This window comes from Numida meleagris, chromosome 2 (assembly GCF_002078875.1).
Source record: "Numida meleagris isolate 19003 breed g44 Domestic line chromosome 2, NumMel1.0, whole genome shotgun sequence".
Taxonomy (NCBI): Eukaryota; Metazoa; Chordata; class Aves; order Galliformes; family Numididae; genus Numida; species Numida meleagris.
This window is the reverse complement of record NC_034410.1, coordinates 27,575,876-27,591,041: the sequence shown is the minus strand read 5'-3', so window position 1 is coordinate 27,591,041 and position 15,166 is coordinate 27,575,876. Positions and strand designations below refer to the sequence as shown.

Below are 15,166 nucleotides of genomic sequence, written 5' to 3'. Positions count from 1 at the left end.
AAGTCCAAACCTTAACAGAAGTTTTATTTCTATCTAGGTCATAGGCTTAACAGAAGAGGAGATTGTAAGTATATATGTTACTCACTGATCGTGTGTCTTTCTAAATTTCTAAATAAGTGACTATAGATTACAATATTGCTACCAAAAAAAAAAAAAACCACCAACAACTAAAAACCAACAAACTCAACATCACGATATTTATCCTCTTTTAACTTACTAGTAAAGCAATGGGAACGTGGAATTAGAATGGACCATTGTCTCGTCATTTAAAGCCTGAAGAAACCATGCCATAGATATTTCATTCAGATGGGACTCACTGACCATCCATTTTGCGCACTCTTAACTCAAGCCATAGAATGTCACCCTGCAGTCTAAAAAAAGGTAGTTTAAGATTTATTATAAAAGCCCAAGACTTTAAAAACAATAATTCTTGCAAGAACAAAGTGTGCAGAAATACTGAGATAATTTTAGTGTAGAATAAAATATAATACTTTGGCTATATTTATGCCTTTTGTGTTCATCTGTGAAGACACGTAAGCAAAGGAGCTACTGTCACAATTTTTAAGGCCTGCTTTTTAGATTGAAACATTGGAGAAGATGGGGGGGATGTTTTAATTTGGAAATGTGGCTATTCTCAGTGGGAGTCTGTTTCCAAGAATTATACTTCTGTGAAACTGGCAATCACACTTGGTTGAAAAAAAAAAACAAAAACATTTCCCATAAATTATTCTGTATGAACTACTCATCATTACAAATAATGTTGGTAAATAATAGAGCTAATAAGTAATGTCACTTATATTCTTGCATTACATCATTTCTTTAATCCTTTTAGTAGGAGTTACATTTCTGTGATGTTACATGATCTAAGTGAAATATTGTCCAGTATTTCAGAGGCATTCTGAACTAATGAGATAGAATTCTACCACTCTCTTAGGTGTGCAATGCAAACATTTACATTATAAAGGAATCCAGGCAATTTTAGCTCAGTAAGATATGTATTAAATAATAACTAACCGCTGTAGTGTCCTGGGCTTGTAAAAATAATGCATTCCAAATGCTGTCTAATGATAGCCTGTTATTCTCTGAATCTGCAAAAGTGAATGTGATAAGAAAAGTGAATGGTAAATGAGGGAGACCAATGCTGTCTGACTCCAGCTACTGCCCTTTTACAGTTCACTTACTCTGAATGTGTTTAGGTAGACTGAACAATGTTTTCTGTATTTCAAAATTTTGAAGTAATAATGGCACATAATATAAAATGAATGCTAGCTATTCAGATGTGTCCTCTTTGTGAATATCATCTTAGGAGAATTTATCAAGGTTATTTTCCTTGAATTTTCCCCAAACTATATTTGTGTTATGGTCCTAATAGCACGTGCTCAGACAGCATATGCAAGCAGCTTCCAACCTGCTGGTACTGTGAGGGAGTTACTTTAGGATTTAGACCAAGATAAATGAATTCCTTCAGAACTATTGGCCTTCTTTCTGTGTCTGGAGCTGCTGCTGGCATGTGTGGGAGTTTCCCTCATGTGTAGAGTGGTTGTGGTATGGAGTGCCTGAGACGGCCTTTAGTGAAGTGATTTGCAGTCAGTATTGTGGGATTTGGCAGTTCTGTATTTGAACTGCCCTGCTGTGATTGTAACTTCAGTCACTTTGGAGAACCTAAGTGAAAAGATGGGTGAATCTGATATTTAAATAGATTTAAATAGTTTTATTATCTTCAGGTCTTTGGGTGATTCTCCTTCTAAGAGTCTTGCACATCTGAAAGAAGGTAGATGTGCAGAAGTGAAGATAGAGCAAGGTTTTTTGATTTTTAACAGATGAATATCTATTTTTATTTGAAGCTTGCTGTATTGGAGCACTGCTTACAACACTGCTTCCTAGGAATATGTAATATGCATACATTAATTTTTAAAGATTAATGTATCAGTCTTCAGATATGTCTTTTTGTTCCAGATTACTGTTGTTACTCCACTCTGCTGTATATTACTCATTAACTGTGCTTCATACGGTACTTTTCTTGGAAAATTTTAATGTATATAACTGTTTTTCTACCCTGTTATTTTAGAGTCAGTGAAATACGTTACAGAAGTTAAACTTACCTTGTTGCTCAGCTTTTTTAATATAAAATTCTGGAAAAAATTCCTTTTGTATTTCCTAAAATGGATCACCAAAAACAATGCTGAGAAAAATTCCAGCCATGGCTTTCTCATACCCTGTCTTATGTCCTCATGGCTGCTGCTGCAGCTGTTTTTGTCCTGTTTTTTTTTTTTTTTTTTTTTTTTAATCGCTGCTGCTGCCACCTCCTCTTTTTCCATGTCCTTGGGCTGTTCCTGCTACTTCTCTTCTACTGGGTGATGATAATGTACTCCAGGCATCACAAGCCCAAAGGCTGGAGCTGCTGGGTCTGATCTCAGTCCCTGATAGGGCACAACCAGCAGCAGCCACATTGGAAGTGACTGCAGCAGGGATAAGTAGCTGGTTAGGAATCCTCTCTTGTGTTTTTTTTTTGTTTTGTTTTGTTTTTAACATTTAAAAAATTCTTTTATTTTTCTGAAGATGCTGGGAGAACTGATGTATATAGAAAGTGAAGGAAATCATAGAAGAATTGTAGGAATTATGACATTTCTTCTCAAATACTTAATGGTCTTGAAGAGATGGTGAAGGCTTCCCACTCACCATCATGTGCACAGTCATGCTTGATTTGCATGTGTTTTGGTTGCATTTCTGTTTTAAAATATTGGAATTTCTACTTGGGATGATTACTGCCATTAGTGATATGCAAAAAAATCAACCTATACTCGTGTTAACTAAGTATTAGGGCTAAAATCTTTCAGCGTTTTTTAGAAGTGAGTGTAGAAATGCTCAGAATTGAGTAATTCTTTGCTTTTAGATGAAGACATAAGCTGTATTATTTTGTGGAAGTTAAGGTCTGTGATGGTTGCTTCTTCAGAGAGCCAAAGTGCTGCTGCTCGAGATGGTTTATGTGCACAGGCAACCGATTGATTGCCAGAGCAGAGCTTCTGGCTTTCCCCTCCATGTATAAGAGATTCTTAGAATCATTTTCCTGGAAGGGAGAGGCACAGAGGGATATGGTTGTTTGTGTTTGAGAGACACTGGGGAAATGCTGTTAAAATTTTGAAAACTTGTTGACGCAAATGAAATCTCAGGACCGCATCCTGAATAGACAGTGGATTTTCTGCCAGTCCTCTTGTGCTGCAGAGGCAGAAGAGAAAATGTGAGACCGGGACGTGAAGGACCAAGATTCAAGGTGGGCATGTTCCTCTGCAGGGCTGGTGGGAACCAAGACCGCTCTCAGTCTGCAAGCAAGACAGTGTGCCGTGGTTATGGAAAGAATAGAACAGGGAGTCTTGTTTGAGAGAGTAGAATAAGCACTTGGTAAATTTCAGAGCATGAGAGGAACAGACAAAATGTTGTGGTGAATGTTTGAAAAACATGTAGTTAAACGGAGATGTGACATGGTGCTGAGAAGAAAGAAGCACACCAGGAATAAAGATAAGTTGAGGCCATGATGTCTGAGCGATGTGGAAGGGGAGACATTCTTTGACAAGAGAAAAAGAGATATCCCTTCATGTTGGTGTTGGAATTGCTGAGATTTTATGTTAAAATAGATTTATTTTATGATGTCTTGCATGCATGTTGCAATCTTATATTTCAGTGTGGATCAATCTTGATAAGGATGTCATCTTCATGACTATAGTATTTCTAAACATGAAAAAGATGCTTCCTATGTCATTGATACAAAACAAAGTAAAATGTGTATTGCAAAAACAGTTACATCTATGTATGATGCACAGAGGGCAGGGGTTGGATTTAGTATGTCCTGCATATAGTTTAAAATTATCTATCTCACTATAAAATTGAAAAATGTTTTCGAACTAGTAAGATGAATACTGAAGTTTTGTGATAGTGCTCTTATTGTCAGCTGACTGTGATGCTGCTGTCTGTCTGGATGACTGTGTAACAGGATGTAGTTCCTTTGAACTAGACTTAGAAAAAATAGTAATGTTCTAAGACCATTGGTTAGGCAATGAAAACAATGGAATTCTTAAACAATAGTTGTTTAATGAAGATAAGGGAGGCTTTTATGCTAATTTTAAGTCAGACGTGAGATAATACAAAGCTGTATTGATGCAGAAGGTTATTTATCCTTTTGAACAGGGTTTCATGGCTTCACTGGGGAATTCTGTGCTTCTTTCTCTGTGTGTATGTTGTAAAGTAATAGCTCTGGTACATCGTGAATAAGGATAGTAAGCCTCTTCATAGAAAATATTTTTTTTTGATGTTTTGGACTTAAATCAGAACTTTAAGATTAGTTTGATATTTTGGAGATCTCATTATGAAAGTCATGGCGTTTTTGTGGCATTAAAATTTATAGTTGTGTTTTGCCTACTTTTTGTTAAAAATACAAAACTTCAAAATATTTTCTTCCTTTTGTGACATTCTGTAGGGCAGATGGAGTGCATCAAAGGTATTTGGTGTGAGGAGATTTGTTCAATGTTGACATTGACTAAAAGAAAGTGGTTTTTTTGTAGTTTCTTTTTTTTTTGTGTGTGTTTGTTTTCCACACACCTCTCCCATGATCTCTGTGCCTGTGGCACGAGCACTGTGCTATACCATGAAAGGACTGAGATGACATTGGTCAAATGGAAGGATAACATTAGACTGTCTGATACCAAATTTTTTTGCTTATGGCCATCTGGCCTTTCTAGGTCTGTTCTTCCATGCTTGTTTGTTGCCTACCATTGATAGTGCTGTTGTCTGCTCATCTACTGCCACGGTTTTTGTGAGTACCTGTTGCATGGGGCTGTCACTGATAGGGAAGGGAATGGAACAGACCTCATCTTCTCAGAGAGGTGGAACTCCCTGCGTGGCCGCTGAGTCACAGTCATCCTCATCTGCCTCAGTAGCCATGGAGTTATGCCATGCGTGCCCATCATGGAATGGCTTAGTTTGGAAGGGACCTTAAAGACCATCTAGTTCCAGCCTTCCTGCCATGGGCAGGGTTGCCACCCACTAGAAGACAACCTGGATCCCATCCATCCTGTCCTTGAATGCCTCCAGGGATGGGACATCCACAGCTGTTCCGGGCAGCCAGTGCCAGTGCCTCACCACTCTCTGATTAAAGAATGTCTTCCTAACATCTAACCTAAATCTCCTGTCTTTTAGTTTAAAGCCATTCCCCTTGTCCTATCACTATCAGACCACGTAAAAAGTCAGTCCCCCTCTCGCTTGTAAGATCCCTTCCAGTACTGGAAGGCTGCAGTGAAGTCTCCCTGGAACATTTTCTTCTCCAAGCTAAATAATCCCAACTCCCTCAACTTTTCTTCATAGGAGAGGTGCTGAGCCCTCTGCTTATCTTTATAGCCCTCCTTAGGACCTGCTTCAACATCTCATCCTTCCTGAACTGGTGTATCCAGTCCTGAATGCAGTACACCAGGTGGGTCCTTACGAGGACTGAGTAGAGGGGAACAATCACATCAGTTGCCCTACTGGCCACTCCTCTTTTGATGCAGCCCAGGATACTGTTGGCCTTTTGGGCTGCAAGCACACCCTGATGCCTCATGTTCAGCTTTTCATCTACCAGATCTGCCAAGTCCTTCTTTGTAGGGCTGCTCTCAGTGAGTTTTCACAATCTGTAGACATATCTGAGATTGCCCCAACCCAATTGCAACACCTTGCACTTGGTTGCGTTGAACCTCATTAAGTTAACAGAATACCATTTTTCATGCCTGTTCAGGTCCATCTGAATAGCATCTCTTCCTTCTGTTGTATCAGCTGCACCACTCTGCTTGGTGTCATCTGCAAAATATCTTCCTTGGGGGAAAAAATGAAGAAAAAGGGGATTCCTTAGTGGAAAGGCTACAGCTTGCTAAATTTTTCAAATCCTTTTAATCATGAGTATTAAAGCTAGGTAAAAAGTACTTTGGAACATGTTGTTCCATTTATTTTTTAAGACTATTCTCCATAGAAGTCCCTGGAGAGTTCATTTTAAAACAGACGGCACAGTGTGGGCCACTGTAATACAATTTTCATTGTAAAATATTATGTCCTAGGGCAAATTTACCACAAATGGAGCAATTGTGTTGTCCTATAAAAGACAAGATGTGTTTTTGCAACTTTTGATATATCTAAAAAATACGCATAACTCCTTCCAGTCTGCCAAATAAGCAAAGCTTGCTATTTTCAGTAAAGTATTTTTTGGCTTTTAGTATACTTAGAGACTGTTATTAGCATTAACTGCTGTGACTATTCAGGGTAACTTTGTATATACACAACTATAAACATTGATAACTGGAATATTATCTGGAATTATGATTACCAAGAAGATTTTGGATATCCCCTTGAACTTTCCTGGCAGGAGTATAATAAATATTTTGTGTTAGCTATCGAAGTGTCAGGAAATAACGTCAATAGACATTGATTTTAATGACATAAATTAATTGAATGTTGTAAAGATTTCACAACAGTGATACTTACACTGATCAGTTGTGAACCAGAGAGATGACTTATGTATCTTGTCTATTAGTTTTCTGTATGAAATTTCACAAACTAATTCATTAATCAACAGTACTGTAAGAGATCTGCTGACAATATTGGTGAAGCTTATTGTTTAAAAAGCTAGATAACTTTCATGAATAGTTGAGAAATATGCAAAATAATATGAAGTTATTTTCTTCAGAATATTCTGAAAAAAAAAATGTTGACTTACATATTTCTGTATAGATGTGTTTAAGTATATGTTCAAGATTCTGAACTATATTATAGGTTGGTTTCTAGAATTTTAGGAAAGTATAGTAGTAACGTTCAGTATTGTTATCCTGAAGAGAAATGAAGTAGGGAACAAAATTATGCGATGCTTTATTAAGAAAAGGATACTTTTGCAATGGATTTCAAAGGTATGCTAATTCTATGTTTTTCTTTCTTTTAGGATGCCAAAATAAATAACTTTCTTATTTTAGCTGTGCCAATTTAAGAAATGTAAACTGAATCTAGTTATGAAATTGATGCCTGGGAACCCTAAGGACTGGAAACTACTCAGAAAAATTGGAGTTCTTTAACAGGCTCTTGAATAATAATTTGTTTTGCATATTTGAGAAGGCTAAGTCTTGAGAGAGGCTAAATGCAGGAAATTCTCACTTGCTTCTGAAAGTAGGCAATTCGGCATCATGCAGTTTTATATTCCAAGTAGCAGTAGTCTTCATGTACTTATTTATTTATTTTTACTCTGCTTAGGATACATACCAGAGAGAAAAGACAACACAACAATTAAGACTTGACTATGAGGTAGGTGCTGGATTTGTACTACAAAGCACATTGCTCAGATTTGTCATCTTCCTTTTATTTAGGTTGTTTTTACTGGGACAAATAGGTTGGTATGTTAGGAGCTTATCTGTCCTTTTGGTTGTAGGCTTAGGCCTTCAGCACATCTTCCCAGTGTTATTTTGGAAAGGGGTTGGGCTTGAGCTCAGCTCAGCTCTGCGGAAGAGGAATGGAACTGCTGAAAATCAGTGGAAGCTGTGATATTTTCCAACCAGGTCCCCAGCAGGGATGACTGGAAAACCAGGGCCCTAGGGCAAGCCACAGCGCACACACACAACTGATTAAGTAGCTGCCTCAGATTTCCAGAACGGTGACATGATTGGATACGTGTAGTTAAATCTGTAAGTGATAACGTTTCCTCAGCAATACTGTGAACTACTTGTTTTAATTAGTGGAGTATTATGTAAACTTAGTTATTCGTGACAGACAGAATGTTAATTAAAAGTCTGTGATTTAGAAAATTAGAGGAGTAATCATATTTAATGTAGAACTTTATTTTAATATATTGTACACTTTTGTGGATGTTTAGACTTAAATTTACTGGTTCAAACTTAGAAGGACAGGGAAAATAAAGCTGTTAAGGAGTCGGACTGTTTTATTGACATACATAAATTAGCACTATTCATGTATTTAAATATATTCAATTACAGTTCTCAGTTCAGTTCCTGAATTTTCCCCATGCCTCCTGTGTGATAGTGAGCAAATTATCTGAGAACAAATGTTTCAGCATGTCTGGTGAATGTAAAATGCAATGATTAATGCCAACTGAGATCTTCTCACTTTTTAAAATTCAACACTAGATCTGTATTCTTTTTTAGGAAATTCAGTTCTCCATTTATTTCCTGTAAAATGAGATAGACTTATTTTCTACTTTATTTAATTAAGAGTAAGCAGGTCTGTCCCATGTGTACATAGTACTGTCAGTGCTGTAGTCAATCTTATCTCAGCTTGTGCTTTTATAATACAAACATATAATAATGATAACATAATTAGTAGTTACTTAATGTTTCTCATCTCTTTTATTCATCAAACCAACTTGTAAAAGAATGAGCAGAAAATCAAAGCATACTTAGGGAGCACTGAACATCAGAGGTCAGGCACTTCAGTTTGGGTTAGAAAAGCAGTGTAGTGCCTGGCCTGTGTAGCTCCTGTTTTTCTAAGGAAGTAAGTCCTAATACTAAGCATCTGTCATTTTGAATCATAGATTTACATGGGTTTACATGACCTGCTGTGGATAACCATTCATTCTGATTCTTTTTCTTGCAGCTGGTAGCAATCCTTTTTCTCAGGTAAAAGAGCACTTGGTGTGCCTCAAATGATCTATTTTATTGAATTAGTTTATTGCAAGTATCACCAAAAGGAATGAATTCATCATAAAAGCTTGTCGGGAACAGCAAAAACACTTCTGTGAATGTTCACCGAAACGTATAAACAAGTTCATTGTTGGTGCATTTCATCCTTTTGAGTATGGAGGTTTACAAAGCTTTAGCTGATCTTTGGTGAATATTCTCAGAACATAAACTGTGTCATCAGTAAGTAAAACTTTAACATACAACATAATCTTTGTAAAAAGAGCTCATCAGGGAAAAGGTTTAAGTAACAAACTGAGATTTTTTTCTCTTTTTAAAATTTCATAAGTTATACCAAAATAGAATGACTTTAGTAAACCCAGTGACTTACAGTTCACGTAGATCTGGTGTTCTTGTGATATGAAAAGGGTGTAAGTGGAACAAACTTTTTTAGGTTTGTACTGCATGTAGAAGAATTTAGTTAGGCATGTTTCAGTACAGAACAAATAAAAGGAGTGCCTCAAAAATTAAGATTAATTTAATGAAGTTAAACGGTGCTATTTCTATTAACACAGCAGTTCTTAAAATTCACGCATCTGCAGTGATGACAGATGAGTTTTACGTGGGTGACTCACAGGGAAAGTGTAAATTCTGTGCCTATTGATAAATGTAGGTCACCCAAAACTTTTCTAAATCTCTTCATTTAAAAACTTTATGGATCAATTCTTAACACCACAATATGGGAAACATTCATAATCCCTAAAATATCTGCCTATTTATTAAAAACAAAAAGCATTCATATGCACATTTCATATGCAGTCTTTTCATAAAACAGCCAGGCAACCAGGTCTTCAGTAAGGACTTTGTATAGGACTCCCTCTCTCTGTGGAGGTAGAAGTACTAAAGCAGTTGCAGACTTGGTATGATCTGACCTATATAATCTTATTGTATAGGATAAAAATGTTGACAATGAAAAATAAAATGTGACTTAACAATTCTGTGCCAATTCAGAAGTAATGCAATGTTTTTCCATTATCTCCACTTAGTAATAGGAAGTTGAACATAGCTGGTAGGTAATTTTGCAGTTTGCTGGATAATGTGGAAATTATGTAGGGGCAATATTTTAATGTTTAAAACTATACTTATAACTGTCTTAGGCATATTTGAAGGCATACTGACTGAAGCAAGGTTGTCTCAAATAGATTTTAAAAAAACAAAAACATTTTGTCAGCGGTTTACGGACTGGTTTGTCCCGGTTCTGTGACTAATGGGGCAGGGGGACCCGTGGTCCCATGCCCCAGGAAAGGGGAAAGAGTAGGGACATGGACCTAAAAACAAAACAGAAGCAATGATCCGAGGAGGAAAGTTAATTTATTAAGGTATAGGAAGGCAAGATAACACACAACATAAAACAATATAATTGGAACTGAAGCTAATAAATCAAATAAGAGAGAGAATGTCCAAAAACTGAAGGCCTTAGTGTAATGCTGAAGGTGAGATGGCTAGGAAGCGCACACTCTGCAGAGACTAGCAGAAAGGGAAAAAGGGCTGTTTTGTGATATGTAAACAGTTTTATCTTTCCCTCCGAATGGAAAACAGAAACGAAAAGTCCTCTGGGGTATTTAGTTTTTCTTCTCCTCTGAGACAGGTATACCTGTAACTATCGACAATCCGTGGAACTGGAACATTAAGTCTTTAGCTCCCAGTGCACTACATGATATTATGATGTGGTATACTGATAACAAAAATCATTAAACCATGACACATTTACACTGATAAGTAAAAAAGTTAAGTTGTGACATTTTCAGATTTGCATAAGGGAAACAATCTAAAAGGACTAGAGCTTCTGTGAAGAGAGGATTTTAAAGCAGTCTTTTAACTGCGAAAGGTGTTATTGTTCTTCCTGTAGAGCAAACTTGTTATGTAATATTGCTGTGTAAAAATTGTTCTTGAAAGAACAGTTTCTACTGAACTAAAATCCAATAATATGATTCTGTGAATAAGAATGTTTAATCATATTCATACTTTTTTAAAAACAGTAGTATAATTCCTGTCTCAAACATATGCTATCACCTTGCAGAGGAATTCTCCTGTATTAATATGAGGTCTTTTTACCTGTTCTTAATGTTCAACTTTTGTTAAGACATTTATTGAAAGTGATAATTACCTAAACTTATTTAGTTTTCATGAGTTGAAATGTGAGGTTGCCAGATTCTGAGTTAGCAAGATTTCAGTGATTTGGTGTTGTGGTATTCATTTACTTATTTATTGTGTGTTTTGGACAGGGCTGTCTGTCTTGCTGAGTTGTAATGCATCAGGTGTGCGGTGTGTGCAACCCAGTGCTTCATTTGTGAAACTTAACAAGGCAAAACAGATTGCAGAGTGAAAGCAGGCAAGCTATTGTACACTGTCCTAGTGAAAAAGATGCTAGTTTACAGTCATTTGTAATTAGCGCTGCTGTTAAAAAGGATAAGAATATACATTAGTGGAGGCAGTAAATAAGTGATTGCTTTTACAAGAGAAGAGGTAGTGCTTCTGTCTGGTATCTCTGTTCTGTGTGGGAGTAGAGTCCAGAAGAGTAATTGTTGAGTTATATGCTTATTCCATTTACAGAAGAACAAATGAAGCGTTGTCAAGTTGCCATACGTTTTATTACACTTTTTATTTTTGAGCCTAAGAGGGATTCTTTAATAATTTAAGCAGAGCAAAACATTTTTAATTTCTTCTGCTGTTTTGTGTTTATTCTGGTTTCCTTATAATTCCTCTGATTTTTAGCTATTTAATTAATTAGTCACTGTGTTCTAATATGCAAGGCTTTGTGATATACAGCTTTAAAATGCTGTCAGAATGAACTAAGTTTCCCCCTTACTCCTCCCCAGTTTGTCTTATCTTTAAAATATGAAATATACCAAATTTTTGTGTCTTTCGCTTTTTAAAGCTCTGGGGAAAAGGAATTTCACAGAAAATGATGGTTTTCAGGTGACATTGTTTACGACTCAGAGGTATATGCAGATCACTTACAGTTTATGACAAATAACAATAGCAGAAGGACAACCTGCATTACAAGATGTCTAGTGCTGTAAAAAGTGTTCTGGTATGTTCAAAGTGAAAATGAATTGGGATAATATAGTACTTTCTTTACTCCTGACTACAGTTAGTGGACAACATTAAAACTGCTCTGGCTTAAATCCTGTACATCCCTTGGGTGAGCCCAGCAGATACATATATATATATATATATATATATGCGCTTGTGTGTGTGTGTGCATGGCAAATAATCCACTGCAGTGTTAAAAGAACTTTGTGCAGGCTTATCCTCTGTCTTCTCTCACGTAATTTTGTACACACTTTATTACAACATAAACAAATGGTTCTAGAGTTTAGTAGTCATACTGGGGAAAAGAACTGGAAGATGGCAAAACCAGCTACTTAGGAGCTCATGGTGGCCGGTTACACTGCAGCTGTCAAGATGTAATAAGAATCCAACTACCCTTTTCCCTCAAACTATAATTTCAGTGTAATTAAGTAATTAATTAATCCAGGTAATTGATCTTAATCTGTACTTAGCTTGAAACTTCCTGTATGTCTTTGCAGTCTTGAAGACAGAGTTGTATATGAAATCTTCATCCATTATATTTTACTTCTGTCTGCCAATCCTCTGTTTCTCTTATCTTTAAATAATCATACTTATGATAGCAATAATGTTGGTGCCAAGGACTACTGTGTGAAAGCATAAGCTCCTACTAAGAATAATTAATTGCAACTCTTAAAGAGAGAAAATTAGCCAGAAGAGAAAGAACATCCTGGGAAAACAACAACAAGAAAAAATAGAGATGAAGAGTCTTTGAGTCTTTTCCAAGAGGAGAAATATTTTAAAAATACAATAATAATATATGCTACAAAATATCCTCAAGGAAAAGAGTAGAGAGCATCATCCTTCCCAACCTCTCCCCTCCCCGCTCCTTAAGATGAGGAAAACACAGGGAAGCACAAGTAAAATTTCACAGTGAAATCTGAACATCATGGGAAAAGAATACATACTTAGGTTGCATGAAAGCACAGTTATATACCATCATAATTAAAAGCACAATTAAATACCAATACTTTTAGATATTTAAAAGATTTCATGCAACATGCTACACCCATGCCTCTGGTGGCAATGGACATACCATCAGCACAGGAGGTAAGAACACACAGGTAGCCATGTTAACAGAGCCTTCCTAAACCTAGACATTAATGGAGTTGAATTTGAACAGATTCTGCTGCCATCACATAATTTCCTTAATCTGCAGATGTATGTTCCTGTAGGCAAGACCCCTCCCACTTTTGAAATCCCTTTTGCTATTCCACTGTCACTGAACTTTTTAATAGCAATACTAATTAAATAAATATGAAACCCTTTGTAGTTGTCTAGAAGGCTCAACACTATCCCAGTGGACAATGACATAGTGTAGGCTATTCATATCCCAGGATTGCAAAACTTCTGCATGTAGCTCTCTCCCCGAGGAAAAAAAAAATTCAGCTAATAATAAAAAAAAAAAGTAGCATCTTTTTGCAACAAAATCTGTTCACCTGTCTGCTAATTTGTATTCTATTCTCTGCACAGATTTCTTGTTGAAGATTAAATTGAGTTCATATCTCGCATATTTTTTAGAAGCTACTCAACTGCCCTATTCTCAGCTTATTTTAAAACTGCATAAAACTTTGAAATGAGGTCAGCAGTTAACAAATCTTTTCCTCAAGCAGAGTGGAACAGTTATGTCACAAGACTAAAATATATCTCTTCAAAGGCTTATTTGTGAGCATGAAGTAGGAATTTCTGCCCCAGGAAATCAAGGATCATCAGAAATCTTCCCCAGCTGTAAATTACACTTTTCAGCTTTGCCTAACTCTGGTGTAATGACCCCTGGAGCATCTAAATTGGTGAGATTAATTAAACCAAACAATTACACAAAAAATTCTGTTGCTGATGGGTAACAGAAGTTAATTGTTATGTTGAATTTACAGTTAATCCCATGAGAGGCAATGGAAAGAAAAGGGGAACAACACATGACAGATATTAGTCAAAGAGCTGAACACTCTGCTACAGTGGGCTCACATATTTGTGGTGCTAGATGTGAGAGTTCAGTGCAGGATTCCTTCCAAAGTGTGCACTTCTAAAATTGTATTTCATAGGAAAGGTGGCGAACTTCCTGCATATTACATAATTACACCTATTGAATCCCGGGTTTTCTGTGCCAGATTACATTGCTTAATGTAATTAAATTAGTCATAAGTTTTAGTGATTTATTCTTATTTTAAGAAGAATTTCACACTGAAAATAACAACTTTGGAATTCACCATTTCAAAATATTAACAGCCTTGTAGAGATTTTTCTGTCTAAACAGTTTATTGCCCACTTTTTGTGGGGTCAATTTTGTGTTTGTCTCTTACTCTCACGTATTTTCAATATTTTTATAGTCATAGAATAGAATCATTAAGATTGGAAAAGACCTCTTAAGAACATCTAGTCCAACTGTCAGCCTACCATCAGTATTGCCTACTAAACCATGTCCTGAAGTATCACATCTACATGTTTCTTGAACACTTTCAGGAATGATGACTCTATCACCTCCCTGGCCAGGAGGCACAGCAGGCATATCTTTTCCAGAGACATGGATAATAACTTCCTAGAAGTGGAAAAATAATAATCAATTACTCACAAAAGCAAAATGTGATATAGTGTGACCATTTAGTCCCAAAGAAAATGGCACCAAACTTTAATGCCCCTATGCAGAAATTTGCTAGTCACAGATGTAAAATGGTAAGAAGAATGACTAATTCCTCACATTTCCTCCATTTGCTTTTAAAAATTTATTTTCTTAGAATTGTAATTGGGAATTTTTTAACATTGGGAAGATCTGCATGACTCTTGGAGAAGATTTTTAGATTATACACTGTTTCCTTTTTAAGTATAAAATAAATTCCAATCTGAAAAGGTGTCTGGTTTTTTTTTAATTATTATCTTTATTATTATTTAGCTTATTTAGTTACATTATTTAATGAGAGAACATTTAATGGAAGAGTCGCCTTTAAAAATCTAAAGCACCACAGAACATAAACATTCTGGTATTTTCTTGTCCCAGTTTTCTGCTTGTACTTCATTTATTTCAATATCTCTTTTAGTGAAGGAAGCGGTGAAAAATCCATGTGTAGTTCTTTTGACTTGACAAGTAAAAAGAATATTGGACAAGTATTTCGTGTAGCAATTTGGAAATAGCAAGTCTAGAAGGAGTTGGAAATATTTAAGATCTATCTGAAAGTAAATAGTTTTAAAGTAGTCCCTGGATGAAGTTAAGGTGCTTGAAGACCAAAGTAAAAAAGATATATGTCTATGTTTAAACTGTAAGTAAATATATTTAAAGTGATGCCATTGTCTTGACTTCTGACCATCACTGACTGGTGTACAGGTTTCGTTGCTAATATTTCTCATTTTCATAGAAGGCTATGTTAGTGTAATGTTTTCTCAAATATTCAAGTTCTTGCCTTCTCATA

General features: G+C 36.0%; 1 protein-coding gene across 7 annotated transcripts in view; it reads left to right on the top strand.

Moving 5' to 3' along the window:
• Positions 1-15,166, top strand: part of DGKB (diacylglycerol kinase beta) — a 347,802-nt gene that overhangs the window by 11,974 nt on the left and 320,662 nt on the right. For 2 of the 7 annotated variants that reach the window (XM_021388182.1, XM_021388188.1), the window contains exon 1: positions 12,044-12,174. The exons of 3 other annotated variants lie outside the window; for them this stretch is intronic. The gene's annotated coding sequence lies outside the window, so the exon portion shown is untranslated. Of the gene's footprint in view, positions 1-7,257; positions 7,309-12,037; positions 12,175-15,166 lie in introns of those variants that run through there. 2 more of the 7 variants (XM_021388183.1, XM_021388185.1) reach the window with 2 other exon arrangements.